Genomic DNA, 5,976 nt, shown 5'->3' on the forward strand with positions numbered 1-5,976 from the left:
TGTGTCCTATAATGTCTCTTATTGGACCTGTGTATATCTATTCTTATTCCTATTCTCATTATTATGTATTTTATTTACGCACCTTGACGCAAAATACATGAAAATGGGCTTACAGAGACCTTGCCTTAACCACAACAAGATTATGCTGTTTCCTAAAGGGGAAAAAGTAGATGTAACCAGGTAACGTTTTTTTTTTTTTTTCTTTTTTCTTTGCAGTGTGATTTCTAAAAAAATTTGGAGCAATAAAACACCGTCAAAGGGGCTGACACTAACAAAGAATTGCAGCCGCATCTAGAATCAACTAAACATTAAGATTATCCTCATTTACGCAATAGTCACAAGCAAACCAAACCAAACAAACTGATTTCAATCATGTGGGATAAAGCCCACCAGCCTGCAGAAGTTCTCCCAAACCCCTAAAGCCACCTTCCCAACCCCCTAGCCATTCCCCTCTGCTGGGACCCCTAGTGTGAATGCAGAGAGGCGAGGACCACCCGGCAGGGGTCCTTAATACTCAATACAGGCATTCTATTGGCCACCTATTCAAAGACAAACTGCGCATTTTAATGCACTTCCAAGATGTCCCCAAATGTGAGTGCCACTTTGATTTGAGATTGAGCAAACTCATTAGGCTCAATGGGCAGGATGATAGGAAGGGCAGGAATGTGGCAAACCAGTCACAGTCACCAACAAAAAAAAACATTTTATGTTACGTTTCTGCAACAAATATGTTGTTCAGAAAATGACAAGATTTCTGAACAAAGAATAAATCGCATATGAACATTTAGACTTACAGCCAGTAAGTGGTGGAGCCTGCATCAATGTCACATGACTGTTAACGTTCATGCCTGCGCGAATGCCAGTTAATGTTAGTGGATTAGCTATTTTAGTCACGTTTGTTTGATTCATTAGCCTCATTAACCACCAAAATTGCTTGGTTATGTTTAGGAAAAGGTCATGATTAATGTTACGAAAACTAACACAGCTCTTGCTTGACATGAGACTCGTACCCTGGTCTGTGAAGGTAAGGTCCTGTTGATTGCGCTATCCAGCTACCTCCTAACACAGTGTAGGTCGCTTGCTTTATACTACATCACAAAACTTGAAAAGGTGACATTTCAACATATCCTTGGTTTGTAGAAACGTAAAATACCAGCATTTTTTCCTGGGGACTGGGCTGAATGTAGACCACAGAGGTTGTGAGGGCTCCTGGAGAGATGAGTCCTTAAGAGGCTGTTTCTTCACAAGCCCTGCGCCTGCAGATTATCCCTGTAGTAAATGGCTTTTGGCAAGACAAAGGAGAGGAAGAACCCAGGCTTTCTTTACACTGACCAATGGTAATGCGGGAAATTGCGCTGCTGTGATTAAAAGCAGTAACACCAAGAGCACTAGCATCACTTTACCTTCATTGTCTGGTGTAGAAGGGTTTAGAAGGTAGCAGAAAGACAGGTTAAACAGTGTAATGCTTTATGTGCCTCACCCCATTGAAATCCCACAATCATGAGATTCACCATTCAGGTTCCTTGAAAAAAAAAAAAAAAAAAAAAAAAAAAATCGGTCAAAGCCTTCATCTGCTGTTTAACTTTATTTCTACCCTGGTGAAACTGAGATCATTTTGCAAACTTCCTTCCAGCCCTGCTCAATTGAGCATAGCACATTTTGGAACACTGACCAGGGTGAAAATATTCTAACAAAAGTATTTTAACTAATGGGGATAAGTTTGATTTGTAGACACTTTATGTCAGCACATTGCTTATGCAAATCCTTTAGGTTACGTCTGTTATTTACATAAAATTTGGTGGTGTATAGTCACTTTCCTTCTAGAAGTCTGGCTGCATGTAAATCCATTTTACATCCATCATTTTATATGTGATATGAAAATAAAATCTCCAGCAGATAAACTTGAGTGGAAATTAAGTGAAATGTTCATAAATTTAAAAACCCATGCAATTACACTTTTTAACATGTAATTGCCTACTGTATGGAGTGCATAGAAAAATAACTGGAGGTAATGTAAACCTGTTGTGAACAAGCTGTAATGATGCTGACACATCATCACCACCAACACAGTAAAATACACAAACACCTCCTATTCTTTTCTAGTCTTTTTTTCAGAATGCAGAGATGTTTTTCATTACTATTCCTGAAGAAGATTTATTGGACGTGGCTTTCACTGTGTACACTTGAATGACCACTTTTAGTCCGTTTTTACTGAGTGGTCGTTTAACAGTTGTTGAATTTGGGTTCAGTCCCGGGTTCACTCCAGGTCATTTGATTTCATCTGAGTTCTGCTGGGCCCGACTGGCTGCGCCAGAGCTTTCCCAGCAGAACCGGTGTTGACCTGAGGAAAGTGTCACCACAAGATGGATGTGTCAGGGGTTATCTACAGGGTCACCAGCAGTGTGTGTGTGTATGTGTGTGTATGTGTGTGTGAAAGACAGAAAGAGAGTGTCAGGGGTCACAAGTGCAGAGATGCCAACAACAGACATGGCTGGGTCATGTGGAAATAGTTAACTTGCCATTGTCAGACACCAATAGTTGATTTATCAATAACAGAGATCAATACAGTGAGAACAACTGCACAAAGCACTGGGCATGATTCTCAAGACAGACACCATAAGTGTATGAAACCCTTTTATAGTCCTGGTTTGTCCACAGTTCATATATGCTAATAATATTAATGAATTTATTTTTAAAGAGTCAGTGCACATTGATCAACAGTTATGTAAATGAGCCAGTACTGGTCTCAGCATGATGTTGAAAACCATCAAAAAGCCTGCAAGAGATACACGTGTAAGGACTTATGCAGAAGCCAAACACTGATGAGAAACTCAGACAAGAAAATGCACATGCAGTTTCAGTGTTATCAAAAAGCAAAATGAAGCCACCAAACAAACTGAAGCAGACAGACCGAAAATAAAGCAATGCATTGAGTTTTTTGTAGACTGTCCCATTAAGGGCTTTTTCACTCACAATCAGGCACTGTGGTGAAAACACAAGGAATCTCATTCACTTTAGTGGGGATTTTGGCTGTGGCAGTACGTGCTGCAAGCAAAAAAATGCAGCAACGTCTGGCGAGAAAGTCAGTGTCCCCAGTGCGAGCGGTTTGCCAAGCCCCCAAGCCATCGCTCGCGAGGCCCGTACACTCCAAGTCAAGTCAGCTGAGGTCTGTCATCGACTGCATGCATCGCTGTAATGACTGACAATCAACATCTGACCAATCACGGGTCAGAATCAAGGGTCTGGCTACTAGTTTTTTTTTGTTGTTGTTTTTTTTTTTGGTTTTTTTTACTATTTCAGGTTGATTTTTTTATGGAAAACATCTGTTGTGGAGTTTTTTATGTTATTATTAAATGATGACCTAATTCATTTTTTTAAATTCAATAAATAATAAAGACTATTATAGTAAATGGCATTTTGTTATGCACTGATTTTGTACGTATTGTACACTTGGCGGGTGGGAGCGTAAACCAGCGGGGCCTCATAACAAAATTTGCTTAGGGCCCCAGTTTGGCCAGGGGCAGCTCTGTGTCCAATGCAATATTTTGGAATATTTCATAGCACAAATTTAATAAATAATTTGGGGAATATACTGTATTTGTAAGCCTATACAGTTCCAGCTGGTGGAAGACACACAGCAACTAGCATCATGTTGTCTTCACTGCTTTGTGCTGCTTCTGTGTTTCAAATTATTTACCATTGACAGTCTAGCAGACCAATCACGGACCTTGTGCTCTTGCATCATCCTATGAACAATTATATTTTTGGAGAGGTGCATGCAAGTTAAGGCTGCAGTGTCTGCGGCTATGCCGGAGCCACAGACACTTATGGCATCTCTAACAACTACAGCATTGTCCAAGAAAACACTAAGGAAAAAACTGTCAGTGTTTTTGTGGGCCATTGATTCATAAAAGTAAAATATGACACATAAAATAATAAATAAATATCTGAATATTGCTGATGCAGCTTGGTTTGTTTTTGAAACAATTTTACACACAACCATGTTTTTATATGTAGTGCAGGGATTTCTCCCACCACACACCATGTTTACTTTAGGGGACACAGGGAAGTTCTTATTTTGTAATTTCTGTCTTTCAGTGCTAAAATGTTAACAAGTAGCCAACTATCACCCAACATACTTAAAGCTAAAATGTCAGCAGAGCACCAGACCTAATGATCTACCAGAAACACATGGGAGTATGTTCTCATCACTAGTTGTCCAATGAGACAATCTATCAAAAATCTAAAATGGTGTAAACTAACATGCAAATAGACAACAAAGCACTAAATCATGCAGATCATAAAACAAGTGATGCAGAAATGTCAGAGACTGGAGTTGAGGGAGAAACAAAGAGAGAAGAAGAGCAAAGAGGAGTGCTTCTTTTTGCAGAGTGGATTTTCCCCCTTAAGATGTGGTCCTGATCTGTATTTGGCGGTTGGCTTGGTTTGGACTGTGTGTGTGTGTGTGTGTGTGTGTGTGTGTGTGTGTGTGTGTGTGTGTGTGTCTTAAAGCCCTGGGGTTATGGCTGTCCCCATGTTCAACCTCCCACCCTCTCAGCAGAACCAAATCACAGCCACATGGCAGAGAGCTTTCAGTGCTGAAATGAATGTGATGAATGTTGCCAAAAAATAAATAAATCAGTTTTGGTGTATTTTGTATGAGAATCACTCATTTCAACGCATTTCCCCTTTAACACCATCTTGAAACGCAGGGTGGTGTTAATAATAATTTGGAAGATATCTGATTTTGATTCAATATTTTTCTGATACGGCAATCTGACAAACTACTCAAAATGTGAAAATTGTTATTCAACTATTATCTTGACCATGTTATCAGTATCCTGTCCTTCTATCCTATCCTTCAGTCAGCTGAAGACTGCAACCTCTTTAGTCAGTGATAAACAGTGAACTGGAATATGCTGAGGCTGTTTAAAAAAGACAAAAAAAACAGCCTACCTCCTGCAAGTGGTTTTCAGTCCCATTAAACTTAACTCATCCATTTTTATTGTTATAGAATAACATAATACATGCAAATTAATTTGCCTATATCGGGCACAAAAAACAAACCAAACAAAACCACACCCCCAACACTCAATCCCTATCCATGGCTAGTAGCAGCACTGTTTGGAGAGGCAGCTTTGAAGCCATGCTGTTATCCAATAAGAGGGACAAACTGGTGACCAGATTAAAAACCGGGCTCCAATCAGAGGAGCTTATCCTTGTTCTAACTGGGCAAATATTTTGTCAGTTTAAGTCCACGGATTCCTTTCTGGTTAGGGATGTTACAGAGCCACCCCAAATTCTCCCAGTGGGCGGTAGGTTTGCATAGTTTTGGATAGGTTTTGATAAAGTAAACAGCTAACGATTCACGCATGGAAATGTGCATGTTCTGTACATAATGTCATCTAAGTCTGTATTTGTTATCTAAATCTGCAGTCAAGTATGTTTGATGAGGTATTATTAGGTGTATAGAGTATGTACCATATTCACATGAACAGGTCACAGTTAGAGTAAGACAACTGACTCGTGCAACTATTTTTATATGTAAAAATATGTTTCTCCCATGCTGAAGTCAAGAAGGAATTCATTAACACTTGAGATGTTCTTCTGGTGGCTGGCTAAACACATGCTTCTTGTTTGTTGTGTGAGTTGTTGACAGTCAACTGACATGCAATAGCATCAGCAGTTGACTATCTATGTAAAAATAAGAGATCTATCTAGCTCTATCTAAAAGATCTATGAAGGAAAAAGTGTGTATTCTTATTCTGTTGCATGGGTGGATTTGTTTTCTAACGACGGAGGTGGTAAAAGCAGGATAAACCTGTTCTGCTGTTTACTGGTCAAAGACTGCAAAACTGCCACCACTGGGGAAATGTGCTGGAGAGAGTCCAGAAGGACTTTGATCCATATATGTTAATGTTTTATTGATTTGTTTTTCTCGGGCATAAACATCTGAATATAGCAGTTCATACCATG

Source organism: Myripristis murdjan, chromosome 3, assembly GCF_902150065.1.
Source record: "Myripristis murdjan chromosome 3, fMyrMur1.1, whole genome shotgun sequence".
NCBI classification, from domain to species: Eukaryota; Metazoa; Chordata; class Actinopteri; order Holocentriformes; family Holocentridae; genus Myripristis; species Myripristis murdjan.